Source organism: Pyrus communis, chromosome 7 (genome assembly GCF_963583255.1).
Source record: "Pyrus communis chromosome 7, drPyrComm1.1, whole genome shotgun sequence".
Taxonomy (NCBI): domain Eukaryota; kingdom Viridiplantae; phylum Streptophyta; class Magnoliopsida; order Rosales; family Rosaceae; genus Pyrus; species Pyrus communis.
In genome coordinates, this window is record NC_084809.1 from 23680168 (window position 1) to 23698622 (window position 18455).

An 18455-nucleotide genomic window follows, 5' to 3' on the forward strand; every position below is an offset into this window, starting at 1 on the left:
AAATTTTGTTTTTGATGAGATTAAACAGACTCATGAACATCCTGTACAAGCTGTGACATCCCACATCGCCCAGGGTAGTGATCCTTAAATGTATATTCCCATCTCTACCGAGCATGAGGCCTTTTAGGAGCTCATTGGCTTCGGGTTCCGTAGGAACTCCGAAGTTAAGCGAGAAGAGGGCTAGAGCAATCCCATGATGGGTGACCCACTGGGAAGTTGCTTGTGAGTTCCCAAAAACAAAACCGTGAGGGAATGGTAAGCCCAAAGTGGACAATATCGTGCTACAGTGGTGGAGTGGGGCCCGGGAAGTGATCCGCCCCGGGCCGGGATGTGACAATTAATTGGTATCAGAGCCTAACCCTGGCTGCGTGTATGCCGATGAAGACTTTTGGCCCCTAAGGGGGTGGATTGTAACATCCCACATCGTCCAGGGAAGTGATCCTTAAAATTCCCATCCCTACCTAGCACGAGACCTTTTGGGAGCTCACTAGCTTCGGGTTCCGTAGGAACTCCGAAGTTAAGCGAGAAGGGGGCTAGAGCAATTCCATGATGGGTGGCCCACTGGGAAGTTGCTCGTGAGTTCCCAAAAACAAAACCGTAAGGGAATGGTAACCCAAAACGAACAATATCGTGCTACAGTGGTGAAGCAGGCCCGGGAAGTGATTCGCCCCGAGCCTGGATGTGACAATTGGTATCAGAGCCTAACCTTGGTCGCATGTGTGCCGACGAGGACGTCAGGCCCCTAAAGGGGTGGATTGTGACATCCTACATCGCCCAGGGTAGTGATCCTTCAATGTATATTCCCATCTCTACCTAGTACGAGGCATTTTGGGAGCTCACTGGCTTCGTGTTCCGTAGGAACTCCGAAGTTAAGCGAGAAGAGGGCTAGAGCAATCCCATGATGGGTGACCCATTGGGAAGTTGCTCGTGAGTTCCCAAAAATAAAACCATGAGGGAATGGTAAGCCCAAAGCGGACAATATCGTGCTACGGTGGTGGAGCGAGCCCACGAAGTGATCTTCCCCGGGCCGGGATATGACACAAGCAGATTCCAATCCAATTTTATTATTTCCTCATTCAATGACTACTAGTATACAAGATTTGGGTGATGAAATGGATTCTGATGTTGGCAATACTGGGACAATGATCAATCTGCTGCAATTACTGATACTGTCACAGAATTGAATCAACATGAATATGTGGAAGTGTCAACTCAAATTGAGCCAAGAAAATCAAGTAAAATCTAAAGATCAACAATTGTGAGTGACTATATTTATCTACAAAAAGCTAAATTTGACGTTGTGATATTGATGACCCACTCACATACACCCAGGCCATAGAAGGTTCTAAATCAGTTTTATGGCAAAATGCAATGAAGGATGAGTTGGAAACCATGTTCAAAAACAATGTTTAGACATTAGTGGAATCTCATATTAAGCTTATAGGTTGCAAGTAGGTGTACAAGACTAAGAAAGATGCTCAGGGCAGAATTGAGAGATACAAAGCAAGGCTAGTTGCTAAGGGATTCACTCAAAGAAAAGGCATCAATTACAATGATACCTTCTTGCATGTTTCCTTCAAAGATTCAATGAGGGTTGTTATGTCCTTGGCTGCACATTTTGATTTGGAGTTGCATCAAAGGGATATGAAAATGACTTTTCTAAATGGAGACTTAGAAGAGAATATATATATATATATATATATATATATATATATATATATGTGTGTGTGTGTGTGTGTGTGTGTGAAGCAACCAAATGGATTTTATTTCTTCCCAAGGTTTTGTAGAGAACAAGTTAGATGACTGCATATACATTAAGTTTGTTGGTTCATTGTTCATTTTTCTGGTGCTTTATGTTGATGACATTCTCCTTGCCAATTCATGTCAACACTTGTTGCAAAGTACCAAGAGAATGCTAAGTGAGAATTTTGAGATGAAGGACCTTGGTGAGGCTTACTTTGTGTTGGGAATTGAAACTATTAGAGATCAGAAATGAGACTTCTTGGCTTATCTCAGAAAGGCTATATTGATAGAGTGTTGCTAAGGTTCAAATGGAAAGTTGTAACAATGGTCAAGTACCAGTTAACAATGGAGATAAATTTTCGAGAGATCGGTGTCCCAAAACAGACTTAGAAGTTAAAAAGATGCAATCTAAACCTGATACTTCTCTGGTTGGAAGCCTTATGTATGCAACCATTTGTACAAGACTAGATATTGCCTTCATTGTAGGCATGCTAGGTAGGTTTCAAGCAAATTCAGGAGAAACACATTGGGTAGCTGCTAAGAAAGTTTTGAGATACTTGCAGAGAACCAAGGGTTATATGTTAGTATATGGCAAGAGTGACTCTTTGGAGGGGTACACTAACTCGGATTTAGCAGGAGATGTGGATGATAGGAAGTCTACATGGGGTTATATTTTTGTGCTTAATGGAAGTGCAGTTCATGGAAAAGTGCTAAACAAATTATTATTGCTATATCTACTATGGAGGCTGAGTTTGTAGAATGTTTTGAGGGCATGAAACAAGCGGCTTGGTTAATGAATTTCATATCATAATTGAAGATTGTTAGTTCAATTCAAAGGCCTGTGAAAATGCATTGTGACAATAATTCAGCAGTGATTTTTGCCAAGAACAACTGAAGAACTTCAGTTTCTAGGTTAATGGATGTGAAGTTTCTTAAAGTCAAGGACCAAGTCAAGAAATGGGTGATTGAAGTGAAGCATATTTGTACCTCTATGATGCTTGCTGATCATTTGACTTAAGCATTACCTATTGGAGAGTTTAAACATCATGTTGTAAAAATGGGAGTGCAAGAATTTTTAGGTCAGTGGGAGTAGTACTTTGCATTTGAGTAACATGGGATTGCAATTATGAAACAAGAAGTGCAGTCTTAATGCAGCTAAGGTTAATTTATTTTAAATAATAGCTAGTTTGTTTAATTTTGTGTTTCAATAAATGTCGCAAGGCTCATTACTTCGATCTTTAGAGGTTTAGTGGTTTTGGAAGATAGATTATATTGTGCATTGATTTCAATTGATACTTTGGAAAATAGTTTGTTTGTTTTAAACTTTTAGTTATGAATTGATCTTTTGATGAATATGTTGCTCTCTTTGGTGATTAATGTTTTGATCTTTTGACAAATGGGAGCAAGTTTATTTCTTTACTTAGCCATATCAAGTTTGAATCATGAGTTATAAATTGCAGATTGGATACATGTAAGCTCTGAATTAATACTACATCTTGTTTGTAGTCCATAATTCTTAGTTTCTGTGTTTTGAGATGCATTGGTACATTAGTCGTGATATTGAGTTTTGAACAAGGTTATGTAATCACTTGTTAAAATTGGTAAGGCAATATCTGAAATTGATCTAATGTTTAAGTGGGAGAATGTACGTAAGAGTATGAACATGAGATTGGATGTTTTGGTATTGTCTATTGGAATCCAATAAGTATAAGGAAGCCTTATTGGACTTGGCAAGCTAAATTCTTCTTTGTAAAGGATTCAGTGGTTGCGATTGCAATTGATAAGTGATGGAAAAACATAAGTTGTTTTCATTTGGATTCTAATAGGGAGTCCTATATATATATATCTAGGTTGGCCTCTGCTCTCACAAATTAACGTTCTTATTTTGGAACTAAGTCCTATTCTTAGTTTGAGCAATAGGCAATCTGATAGAGAGGAGAAGGTTCACAGCGCACAAGTTTTGGTTTGTAGCATACATGGCTTCATCGAGTGGAACTTCTTCAGATTAGTATGTTGCAAATTCTTGTATGTATTAAGTTTATGAGTTTTACTGATTGTGATTCCACCAATACCTCCTCACCTCCTCAACCGCAAAAACAGTACTTCTCCTTGCAGACATCGAATAGACTCCACTTGAAGAGGTAAAAAACAAAAAGAAAAAAAAAAAAAAAAAGAAATTTAGGGTTTAAGAGTTCAGTGTATAATGTTAAGCGTTGACAATTTAGAATTTAGAGTTTTGATCACATTGACTTCGTAGCATAACCTTCAATTAATTACGACAAAAAACTAAAACCTAACTGGAAAACAAGTACGAAAATTTGGATCATTGTTGGCTCGCTTTAAATTTTCACTGAGAACTAAGATTAGGTTAGGCATGTGAACAAATTTTGGCACTAAACCTAATGTGGTTGTTTCGGCGCCAAAATTCTACCTGCCATGATTTGGGAGGCAGGTATCCTAAAGTACACGTTAATTTGACGGAGATGACAGCCGATCAACCAATCTCATGGGTCCCACGTGGAAAGATAGATGCCTTTGCCCAAAGACTATTGGTACAGGGTCCTTGTAGCGCAAACAGGTATGTCCTAAAGTTGGTCATAACTGTTCGATTCGTGATCAAAGGTCCTTATCATTTTACATAATGCATGTTTAACAGTTCAAAAGTGTAATGGTTATTTAGTACTACACTATAAAAGTATTCATTTTTACTTGTTAATGAAACGTTTTAGATTTGATTATTGTCGAAAGCCAGTTCAAACCAAAATACTATGGTTTGCCATTGTGTGATTTCATCCAAATCTCTCATCTCTTAAGTTAAATATACCGTCGTATATATTAAAATAAAAAATACACAAACTCGTTTTTTTTTTTTTTTTTTTTTTTTTTTCATTTTTTTTTTAGACGATTCAAGGTCGTTCTTAAAATATATATATATAAAATATTATACGAAGATCTCTTGTAAAATAAAAATTCTTCATCATCGACCCTACCTTTTGCGAACCCATGAAGAGCTAAGTGTAGGCAGCTTCCCACATTTAGATGAAGAATTTGTGGTTTTTCTTGTGGTGCCTTTCTGGTAGCTCACTTGCAAGATTTAATTTATGTGAGTGTTATCTTTCATGTTGCTTGGATGTGGGTTTTCCATAGCTAAGAAATGTATCATATTCTTTATAGTTTGTAATTTTGGAGTTGTTGAGTTTCTGTTAATGCGTGTGTGACCTATTGGTTGCAACTAGCATGTCTGCCTAGTATGTTATCGGTCTTATAATATTTCATTTGATCTCCAAAAAAGAAAGAAAAAAACTTGACTCGCGAAACTACTTTTGGTGGCTGCAAATAAATTTGGCAGATTGTAGACGATTCTACATGTTATTGATCAGATCCAGCTAGGATTATTATCTGAAACTCCAGGGCTCAATTGATAATATTTTATTTGGACACTGCTTGACCCTTTATGTGCAAGAAGATTACTCCTAACATAACATAATAATGTGACATCATTATATAGTGCAAATGTTATAGTTGGAATCATTTATCCTCTTCATCGTAAATGTAAAGATTATTTCTACGAAAACTTGATTTGGAGACTGTTTAGTTATTCATATATGATTAATCAAACAAGTTGACAGTTTATCATAAGTATGTTACTTATTACCATAACCATCGATTTGTTCTCACATGGTTTCCAAATTGAAAGAATTTTTTCAAAGATGATAGTTAGAGATGATAAAATGGGTGAAAGAGTCCATTATGATGTTTGCACAACGTTACATCATCATGTAAAAAGTCAAACAATATCCTTGAATTTAAGTCTCAAATTTGGTTTGCAGTGCCATAGAATTCAAGTGTGAAATTTACATTGTAGGTGGCATGTTCCTGGGAAATGGTTTCTGCACTATATTTTTGTATGTACATCCTTGAATCTCTTTGAATTTATTCAATTCAAGAACTAAAGAGGAAAGTCCAGAGGAAGAGAAATGCAAAAATTAATTTTTCAATTATATAAAATGATTCCATGCTACATAATAAGGTATAAAGAAATCGTCTTGCCATGAGAAAACACATATTTGTCAACTTATTATTGTATTAAGGTATGCAAACTAAGCATCATAATTCCTTAGTTGTGTGTATACACTCTTAATTACAGTTCATAATACAAAGAAATCAAATTGTAAGTTCAAAATGACAATTGTGTGTACCAGGAATAGTACTGTATGTGGTTTTTATGTGTTATAATATGAGTTGAAACATAATTAATATGTTTTACTTTGAAAATATATGTGTTATAATTTTAATTGAATAGTAACACTACATAGTAGTGTGTACATGTACATGAAATTATTTGTGTTAAATTTAGCTCGTACAAGGATCTGTAGTTACAACATTTATCTTCTAAAGTAATTAAATTCTTTTATTCTTGACTTAAGCCTAATTCAATTTGGATTGAAATCATCTATCAGTAATCCAATCGAGTAAACTTTTACTTATAACTGTGTCAAGAAAGTTGAGGTTCCACCATAAAATCAATTGCGATATGGAAAGTAGCCAAACTTACTTATAAGCCCATGCAAAATCCTTCTTCTAACCAATGTGAAATTCATTCTCAACACACTCCCTCATATGTGACAAATTTTCAAGCCAACACATGGACAACACAAACGGAGAGGTGTGGAACATGTGTGGCCGTTGTAATTCACACGTGAGACAACCTGCTCTGATGCCATGATGAAAGTTGAGATTTCATCATAAAACCGATTCGCAAATATGACGAGTAACCTTACTCACTTATAAGCACATGCAAGATCTCTTATTCCATCATCAATGTGCGATTCTTTCTCAATAATGTGGGAATCACAGTCACCTTTGACTTAACGCCTTCCCATTTAATATGTTAGTTTGATAATTTCTTCCGTTTTTTAAAGGGTTTATGGTGTTTGTTTTGTGTAGTCACTGCAAGAAGCCATGATTGTTGAACCCGAAAGAGCCCTACTCTATAGTTCAAACGAGATTTAATAATTGGCATTTCCATTTAAATGTAGCTGCTGCCTCTGAGAAATCGATTAAGTAAATTATTGGTCGGGGACTATTGCATGTCCTCTAGGTTGTGGCATTGTCCAGAAAATGGTAAAATCGCAAAGATTCCATGTTTGATTTTTGGTTGTCTTTGTTAATCATTCCTTTCCCTTTGCATACATCCTCCTCATGGCTCAGAATTGACACGGACGTGCAGCTTGTCGCTATAGTTTTTGCCAATTTTGTGTCTATGTACTTTTTTGTTTCTTTTTATGCTTACCTGCCTTTTTATTACACTAATAGGGTTAGGGTTAGGGTTTGGGTGAATACCATCACATCTCAAATTTGATACCCGCCCCATTGTTTCGTAAAGCATGTTGCAGGGCCTCCTTTATGTTATACTCAGTGTACGAAGATTGAACTACTGATCACAATTCCTCGTATATTTGATTTTTATTTACAAGTGGTGGATTGCTTTGCTGGTTAGAGTCTTCTCCTCTATCCTTAATGTAGAGTGTTGTTTGTTCTCAAAAGAAAACTACCCTAAAACTGATTTAGTTAATTAATTTTATGTGAGATAATTAAAACTGAGATTGTTTCTTTCTTCTTTTTTGGAAATTCAATGATACATTTATACTACAAGGGGTTAGCGAATAATTTGGTTTATAACTTGCAACGTGCTTCAAATCTAAAAATTTTCACTTACAAGTGAAGAATAATATCGAAACCGTAGTATTAAGTGGAAAAACCAAGTGTTTTAACCAGATGCGTTGCTGAAATACATCGCTGGCATCCACAGGTAATTTCTTTGAATTTAAAGAAATATATTTGGTATTAAAATGCTAGCTAGCTCTCGCATTGAATTATTTAAGAATTAGTGAAAATTTTCCCGATTATTAAACTATTCATCGAGACCCTTAGATTCAAATTCAGAAATTTTACAGGGTAATATTATCCACATACCTAATTTTACTTCTCAGACATCCCTCTCAAATTTTGACCATCAAATCAAATAAACTGAAGATGATCAATAGCCGAAAATTAACAAGGGTGTGTACGACGTAAAAATGGGTTTGTGAATAGCACTATCCATTTTATATTGTCCCTTCTAAGTTTCTATACACACACACACACACACAAACACGCACACAAACACGCACACATATACCAGTTACTTGAGAAAGAAATACGAATTTAGACGTGGTGAATGCAAGACAGCGCACATTTTATGATGAATAGAAAATGATAAGATGAGAAGAACGCAGGTAAGAAAAAAAAAAAAACGCCCCTTGAATTTTACTTGCTAGAGCTATAAGGATGAAAATTTGGTAATTAACTCTATATTTGACAGAGTTTTATTTTATACGAAATGGATATAATGCGCCCTTGTTCAAACACAGTCCCTTTGTGATCCTCTTCATTCCAAAAAAAACTTCAGCAGTTAACTGGAAAGATCCAAAATGGGGCCAAAAAGTTCAGTAGTTAAGTGGAAAGATATATGAAATTTAGCATTTTAGGTTGTTAAATCTTGCCTAATAGATAAAAGGTATGGCATCAGATTAAATTTCGGTTTGTACTTACGTAGTACAAAATTCTACCCGAAACCTCATCATCTTGCAACTTAACTAGTACATATTCAGTAGTTAGAGTACTTGTTTTTTTTTGGAAACATAGTTAGAGTACTTGTTCATTACCCTTAAAAAGACTAAAAGTATAACTAATAATGGCACCAAACTCTGGGCCTAGAAAATATTGGGCATAGACTTCTTTTGTGGTGGTTTCCAAATGAAGGTACAACTGCTTTATGTTTATAGCTGCACAAACTTTTGCCATTTCCTTGCTGTCTTCCTTCTTTGGTTAAGTTTGAATCTAAGAACATGTTCACTATCATCACCATCCACCATTCACCATCCACACTATATCAAAATCATTATCGCCGCTGTCGCTGTCATTCAGTAATATTTTTGTGGTTAAGTTATCATTTCACGACCTAATCGACGAAAAAAAATAGTTTGTTACCGTCTTTGAGGAATTGTGTCGTCACCACACACTCATTAATCATACTCAAATTTGACAACACTGCCATCTATAATTAATATAGGTGATACGACACTTCACCAATATGCTTATTAAATACTCCACACTTAATGGCGTGATAAAAAGAGTGCGTTTCAGTCACTATTTCAGATCTAAATACACTTTGTAGGTAAAGATGAAAGGGAATCTCAATCACTCCATATCCTTGCAAATACATTCAACCAACAGCCCTCAGAATGAGGACAAGCAGCTTTTTGTATAATTTTATCATTCTGTTAACAAAGAAGCTGTACAACAACTATTTAAATTAATGAGTAATTATTCAATAATGTTAGACATAACCCGTGAAATGAGTAAGGTAAGACTTCTTATAGCTAGATGAATTAGGTTGAATGTTCATTTCTCTTAATTAGCCTGAGAAGGAAAACATAAAGATGATCAAGTTTCATTGTGCTTTGGTGCCAACAATCAGCGAACAATCCAGTAACCCCACTAAGTAAGTTTATAGCTACGATATGTGAATGATGGTAGACATGCATGTTTGTTGTTAGGTAACATTCAAACGTGTCCAAAGATAATAATTTCTCTTTAAAGCCTTCACTGTAGACACCATAATTGTTCAAGCTAGTAAGTTCAAAAAAGCTTGGAAACAATGATATTTTTGCTTTTTTTCTTTTCCAGGGTTTCCTTTTTCTTAAATGCCATTCTAGGGTTTCCTTTTTCAAACCCTGCTGTGGGGTGTGCGTGTGGGTGTGGGGGAGGGGAGGGGGGAATTGAAATTAAATATACGTCTCAAATAATTTAAGGGCAAATTTTATTTGAACTAAATGATCTCTTTTTATATCTAGTTTAACCTTTAAATGTGAATTGTCTTTTTTATTCTATTGCATAAGAGTAAATCTAATATAATACCAATTTGGTAAGTTATCATTTGGTTAGTTCACTTTATTGGATTAGGTTCATACATTGATTATTTAGATTAGCTTATTTTTATTATCTTTTTATTAAATTGTGATAAATGTTATTTATTTATTGGATTATATTTTACTTAATTTTAGAATTAAATTTAAAATTTAAATGTTTTTTCTCCTGCTTTCGATCCCTATTTCAATTTTTTTCTCCTACTTCCATCACAGGTTAATTGTGCTGACTATAATCTATGTTATAGGTATTATATAAATCATATATACTATTATGGATTTGTAAATGTATGAAGATTATAGTTCTTTGAACTATGTTCATGGATGATAGGTAAATCACTGCTAAGCATAACTACTTGGGGGATGAAATGACAGCCGTTGTGCAAAGGTGAATACGGCCGTCGAAAACATTGGGCGGCGAAGAGGATATCACGCAAATTCTGTCGCTCAAAGCTCGTGACGTCAGACATTGTGTGATGGAGGAAAGTTCTTCGTTGCGTGAAATGAATGTTGCGCGAAATAAAGAGCAATGAATGAGTGTTCATTGCGCGTGATACTCCGAGCGATGAAACTGGGGTTCGACGCGTTGACCTTTTAAAATAAATTTTATTTATTTATTATTTATTATTTCCTTTTAAATGTTGACAATATTGTTTTATGTATAAATTAATTTAATGAAATTTAAAACAGAAAATGTAAAGAAGAATATTGAATTAAAAAATTATTGATTACTCAAAAAAAAAAAATTATTGAAAGTGTACATACAACGGAAAGAAATATTTTAAAATTTGAAAATGATTAAAAAAAACTATAATATGTAGTCATCCACGTCACAATCGTCGCTGGTGGTGTTATAAAATTAATTTTTTTTAAATAATTTTTATTTATTTATTTATTATTTATTTTTTCCTTTTAAATGTTGACAATATCGTTTTATGTATTAATTAATTTAATGAAATTTAAAACAAAAAATGTAAAGAAGAATATTGTCACATCTCGACCCGGGCTCCACCACATCTCGAGCTCGACTCTACCGTAGCACGATATTGTCCTCTTTTGGCCCTAGCCATGCCCTCACGGTTTTGTTTCTGGGAACTCACACGAGAACTTACCGGTGGGTCACCCATCCTAGGATTACTCTTGCGCGAACTCGCTTAACTTCAGAGTTCCAACGGAACTCGAAGCCAATGAGCTACCAAAAGGCCTCGTGCTGGGTAGAGATGAGAATATACATATAAGGCTTACATGATCCACTCCCCTGGGTGATATGGGATGTCACAAGCCAATACCCTTAGGGGCCCGACGTCCTAGTCGGCACACTTCCAACTAGGGATTGGCTTTGATACCAAATTGTCACATCCCAACCCGGGCTCCATCACATCCTGGGCTCGACTCCACCGTAGCACAATATTGTCCTTTTTAGGCCTCGGCCACGCCCTCACGGTTTTGTTTTTGGGAACTCACACGAGAACTTCTTAATGGGTCATCCATCCTGGGATTGCTGTCATGCAAACTCACTTAACTTCGAAGTTCTGATGGAACCCGAAGCCAGTGAGCTCCCAAAAGGCCTCATGCTAGGTAGAAATGAGAATATACATATAAGGCTTACAGGATCCACTCCCCTAGGCAATGTGGAATGTCACAAATATTGAATTAAAAAATTATTGATTGCTAAAAAAAAAATTAAAAAAATTATTGAAATTGTACATACAACGAAAAGAAATATTTTAAAATTTGAAAATGATTAAAACATGTGACAATTGCTTGTTGGTGGTGTTGCTGCTTTGGGGGGCTAGAAGGTCGTTCCTGGAGGTGGTTCAACATCGAGGAACTGAACGCCAGAGATTTGAAGGGCGAGACGAATTTGGTTCATTAAACTAATTTGGGCTGCAAGCTAAGATTTTTGGGCGGCAATCTACTCCTTTAGGTCCGCTACTTCAGATGTTAGTGATTCGACTTCTTATGTTCTCTACCTGGAGGAGGAGGCAGATGGGACTCAAAGGCAAGCTTTCCTAAGTCCTCGGTGAACATTCCCCTGCCTAAGACTGAGTGTGTCCGTCATGATCTGAAAACCCGCATCCTTAGGGAGAAACACCTCCTCGATTGGGGTCTCTGGGGGAAGTTAGGAAGCCACTTCCTCCAGAACGGTCTGGCCCTTCTCCACCACGGTGGACTAGAAAAATGAAACAAACAAATTAATTTTAATATACATGTAATTAATATTAATACTGATTGAATATTAAAATATGGAAATAACTTACATGAAGCTACTCCGTCAACTCATCCCCGGGCTGAACGTATACCTCATTGAACATGTCAATCTCAGGAAACTTTGACCTTCTTGAATAAAAAAAAAATTATTAGCACATAGATTACCAATTGTGTAATAGAGAGTAAAAAGAATCAAAGCTTAAAATAAATATATGGTTGCCTTATGTTGCCCCTCAAACCTATAAGAGAAGCGTTGTGAGCCGAAACGGTGCAGAAGTTTCTTCTTCGACCGATTGATCGAGTTTGCTATCATTTTTTTCTATTGAATTAAAAAACATATTAGTTTAGATCTTCCTTAACTTCAGGTGTGACAGCTTTCCATGACTCCCACAAGAGGGGGCAATGATTTTTGATAACCGAGCCAATGTCGCTGGCCAACGCATTGTGCTGCTCCTTTATTGCAGCCGCATTATGTCAAGGATCCCACGTAATGGTGATCTTTTTGGTCGTGGTGTGAGTGGTCTGTGACAACTTCATAAGTCTACATGGGTCTTTTTTTTTTTTTTTTTTTTTTTTTTTTGAACTACAAAATAAACAAAGTAAACATTAGACGAATTCTATTTTCTACCAAAAATTGGGCAGAACCTCCCCTAAAACTATAACATTTCCTCAAACCTATAGATAATATAACAACAAAAACAAAACATCCACCCAACAATTCAAACACTTTATACCAATTGGGGACTTTAAAACAATTATAACCTAAATTCCAAATTGTTAAATTGAAAATACTATGAGAAAGATGCATTACCTATCTAGGACCCCTTTCCATAAACAAAGGAAGCCTCACCAGACTGCTTAGCCTCCTCAGAACTTTGGGGCCGTCGATGAGTCCGCCAGGCGCTTAGTAGAGGATGCGTCAACAAAGAAGTCGATTATGCAAGAGCTGGAGACATCGTGGGACCGAAAGGCATGACCAGAGACACACCCGTTGTGCCCAAATCAAGTGGGGAGGTGGCAGCAAAGAAGTCGACTATTCATACTATTGCAGAGGTTGAAAACTGTGGTATAAAATCACATAAAGCAAACTAAGGTATAAAACATAGGACATTTCAATCCAAATCCAAATCCAAATCCAATTATTGAATACCAAACACAACATTACGAAACTCAAATTACAAATTCACTACGATAAACAGGTAAAAGTTTTCCTTCACCACGTCTTGATTATCAAGAAAACACATCAATGCATAGAGTCTACATCATTATATTCCGAAGTTGTTGAATGCTAGTCCACTTTTCAGTATACCAAATATCCAATTCTGTAAAGCCCCAAATTACGTAAATCAAACATAAACGAAACATATATTACTTGAATGACCGATACAGAGAATAATAAAGTTAAGAATCTAAATCCAAATAGTGAAAAAAGAAATATTCTCAAGAGTATGAGCATAAGCATGATTCCACACACTGCAATATGACAAAAGAATCAATTATTTTGGTGCCTTAGCGGGCAAGATAAAGGTAAAGCTTAAAAGGGACCACTGCAACATTGGCAAGTTGTGAAACATGATGAGCATGTCCAATAAAGAAGAAACCAAATTAAACCTATGATAAAATTTTACTGCATAAAAATGGGAAGTAAGGAATCATTTAATAACTATACTGTAGTAAAACTTTTTTATTTTATTTTTTAAGTCACTACTCTAACCTAGAAGAGAGGGAGGGGCAAGGGCTTGAGCCTGAGATGTAATGTTATGTTTTCTTAATGATTTTGATCTATGATCGCAGTATTAAAAAAAAAAAAATTCCAAATATCTTAATGTATAATACCCAGTTTTGTTAATGGAATTTGTTGGGAGTACTTCCTATCCTTCACATTAGGTAATCCCAATTCGAAACCCCTATTTGATTCTAAATTCAATACCCAATTTTGTTTATAACCAAAAAAATGGAAAAAAAAAATAAAATACAAACACCGGATTTCCAATTCGAAAACCATAACCCAATATTCTCAATTTGAAAACCATAACGCAATATTCTCAATTCAAAAACGATAACCCAATATTCTCAATTCGAAAACCCTAACCCAAGATTCCCAATTCGAACCCTAAATCCCTAACCCAGGATTCCCAATTCGAACCCTAAATCCGTAATTGTTCTAATTAAAACAATTCAACAAAAGAAATGAAAAAGTGCGCTAATAGATACTTGAATTAAGGGATAATGGGTGCTTACCTAGTAATGTTGTAGTGACGGTGAGATGGTGTGGCATCAGAGTGCAGCGACGGATGTCAGGTGCGAAGGAGAGAGTGATAGGGAGACAGAGAAACAGAGAGAGAGTGACAAAGGGAGAAAGGGAGAGACTGAGATAGTGAGTGATGAGAGAGAGATAGAGATAATTGAGAGAGAGAGAGAGAGAGGAGAGTGTGATTCAGATAAAAACACACCCAATTTTTTCTCCAAAAAAATCAAATTTTTATATGTTTGCACGACGAGGGTGTTCTAATTTTTGTCGCGAGTCCAGTTTTTTTTAAAAAAATTGAATTTTTAAATGTTTGCATGATAAACATTTCCAAAACATCGTCGTGCATATTTGTAAATTTAATTTATTTTTGGTTTAATTAATTTTTTTACAAATTTTAAAGGAAACTTTTGTTTGTATACAAAATAAATACCATTCAATAAATATCATTACATTTACATCGCAAGTTTTCATTAATCCTCGTTTGAACTAGAATAAATATTATCACTTTCATCAGGTTCAGACTCCCAATCTTCCTCGTTTGTAGGCACATCAACATCATCTTTCGCACACTTGGGTGCATTGTATTGTAGTAGATCCCTGAAGTCAATCATAATAGAGTCGATCGGTATTTTGATTTCAGGACCTCCGGCTACCTGATACGGTTCTTGTACAATAATTATATCCCGCTGTGTATCTGCACCAAGTTCCGTTGAAGTCTTTAGTTATTGGTCAGCAACGTCACCATAATTGTCATTGTTAGCTGGATCTCGGTTAGGAATATCATATAGCCCTCTGTGCTCAATCTTCTGAACTACTTTCCATCCCCTCTTCCCTTAAGGTCCTCTATATAGAAAATTTGTTTGGCCATCGTTGCCAAAATGTAAGGGTCATCATTATACCAACATCTATTAGTGTCGACCGATAACAAACCATCGTCTCGCTTAGCACCTCCAACCCTATGTGGGTTTGTATTAAACCAGCGACACTTAAAAAAGATAACTTGATAGCGGTCTTTGTAAAGCAATTGCACAACACTTGTAAGTTTTCCATAGAAATCAATTTCTAAAATGTCACCTGCACCTGGGACGTGTACCCCACTATTTTGTGTACACAGCTTGTCATTGTGATCAGCTACCAAAACCTAGATACCTTTTACATGACAACCGGAGTACAATTATGCGATTAGGAGTCCAATAGCCAAGTTGTACAATTTTTTAGTGGAAGCAGGCAAATTCATGTCCTTCAATTTCTTTACCTAAATTAATGATAAAAAGTTGACGTGTTAGTTTATCATTTACAATTATGCAAATAACCCAAAACACGAACAACTTACATTGTCATGAAACCAACGAGGAAACAATTCACGGTGCTTCTTGTCATATAAATGTGAAGGATGTTCCCACTTCATCAATTCTTCATGCCCATCTAGGTAGGTAATTGTCTCGTCACAATTGTTAAGTACAAACCAATGTGCTACCTCCATGTCCATTTTGTTAAATGACTCCCCTTTGATTGGTTCGCCAAAGGGTCATGCAATTTGAGCAAAAACAAAAAGTTTTTCACTTTTCACACCACCGTCATTATTGCGTTGATGTCAATTGAACGTAGTCTTAACATCTTGTAGGTTCATTGCACAAAATGTAAGCAACTGAAATGCGACCCATGCCTCCACGATTTATCCTTCGGGCTTTGCCCTATTCCGTACACTCTTTTTTAATTCACCCAGTAGTCTGCATCAATAAACAAAATAATGTGTAAAATTAGTCAAATTGTACATACATCATGAAATAAAGTATTTATTGCAATTAAATACCTTTCTATCAGATACATCCATTGATAGTTGACGGGTCTGGCTACAAATGCTTTCTCTTGTAAGTGAATCATGACGTCGATCATACTTGTGAAGAAAGTTGGATGAAATATTTGTTCGAACTTGCATAACACTTCAATAATATGGTCAAACAACTGTTTAACATTGGACTTGCGCAAAGCCGTTGATTGAGAAAAATATCTCGCCAACAACATAATTGGGTTCACCACATGACAATCATGACTCTTAAGGCTTGAAAATTTTCCTCCATTCATGTTCGTGCAACAGTCGATGTTTGAAGCATACCCATCTGGAAACTGTACAGAAGATAGAAACTGCAAAAACTCTTTCCTCTTATCCGGCTTCATCGAAAACGATGCAAACTTCTTTCTGGCTATGTTTTCGTCCCTCGTCATCCATAAACCTGGCCTAATGCCCATTTTTTCCAAATCGATCTGTGCTTTTATTTTGTCCTTTGTTTTTCCCTTAATGTCTAGTATAGCTCCGACCAGTGTATCAAACACATTTTTCTCAACATGCATTACATCGATGTTGCGTTCCAATTTAAATTTTGACCTGTACGAGAGCTCGAACAACCTTGTCTTATGTGTCTAGTTTTGACCTATTTACAAATTTGCCCAATGGAGCAAAATCCAAACAATTCACCTGAGCCAAAATTTATCTTCAGACCATTCTCTGGGTCTTGGCCGAATCTCTGTGCTGTTGAAGAAGGCTCTCATTTTGATGCCACTCGTGGTTCCATGGAAACCATCTACAATGCCCTAGGTAACAAACTTTTCTCGCGTGCCAACCAGACGTCATGTTCTCTTTGCAAACTGGGCATGCGTAATAACCCTTAGTGCTCCACCTAGACATCATAGCGTACGTGGGAAAAATCATTCATAGTCCACAACACTGCTACTTGCAAAGTGAACATCTTCTTGGTAGATTTATCGTACGTGGGAACACTATTTTCTCATAATTCTTTTAGTTCATCGACCAACGGTTGTAAATAAACGTTAATAAACGTGCCCGATCTTCGGTTATCAACATTGTCATCATCATATGTTCCTTTTTTATGCATTTCCAAGGTGGCAAATTATACGGAATTGCGAAGATTGGCCAAGTGCTGTGATTTTGATTTAGAACCCCAAACGGATTAAACCTGTCTATCGCAAATCCCAATCTAACATTCCAGGGCTCACGTGCAAAATCGGGGTACTGCCGATCAAACTCGTTCCATGCCTCTCCATCTACAGGATGTCTCATAACATCGTCATCCACTTACTTGTCCTTGTGCCACTTCATGTCGCTTGTAGTGTGCATTAACATATACAATCGCTGGAACTTGGGCTTTAATAGGAGATAACAAATAACTTTTTGTGGAATCTTCGTTGTTTAATTTTGAGAGGTCATTTTAAACCGCGACTCATTACATACAGGGCATTTATCCAACGCTTTATTGCCTTTGTAGAACAAAATGTAATTACTTTTACACGCGTGAATTTTTTCATATCCCAATCCAAGACCATTCAACTCATTTTCCGCACTTTTATGATCCTTAGGCAGGCAATTGTCCTTTGGAAGCATCATCTTGAAAACCCCCAAAAAGTAATCAAAACACTAGTTCGACATATGAAACTTTATTTTGCCATGCATCAACTCAGCAATGGTCGTAAGCATCGAAAATCCTTCGCAACCAGGGTATAATTCTTGCTTAGCACTTTTTAATAGTTTTTCATATTTTTCAAATGCTTCACTGTCCATGGTGGGAGGGACATCATCTTCTACTTCCTCATTCGTATTCGAACTAGCATTTGAAAAACCATCGTTGATAATGTCCATAATTTGTCCATTTGGGTCCACAACAGATTCAACTGTCTCCATTGCTCTCATAATGTGTGAGGATGAAGCATGTTGTATTTGTTCTCCATGATGATTCCACATAGTATAGGTCTCCATCATCCCATTTATGACTAAATGGTATCAAACAGTTTCAAAATATTCAATCATTGAGTTGTCTACAAGGACGTCGAATTTGAGCTGAATCTCGATTGTTTGCAATTGAAAAATCAACGAACTAATTTATTTCATCCAAATAATCATCAGCACATCTGCTAGGATTATATATCCACTGTTTGTCCATATCACCTGCAAACATAAAAAATTTACAAGGGTTACAACAACTTCAATTATGACATGGCACCTTATGCCTCTGGTATGGGTCCTATCTCATTCGAGAATGCATAGTTACGTGCTGTAATTTATGGTTTCAACATATTAGAGTTCGATCATGGGAAACTTTTGGTAGCATCTCCCTGCAGTTCTTCAAGTGCACAACGTAGATACAAAAAACTACGATGCACGTGAAGAATGCAAAGAGATGCTACCAAATTTCCCACGTTCAGACTTTAATGCTACAAACTGTGCATTCTCAAACTGTCCAAAATTTTGGGACAATTCAAGAATT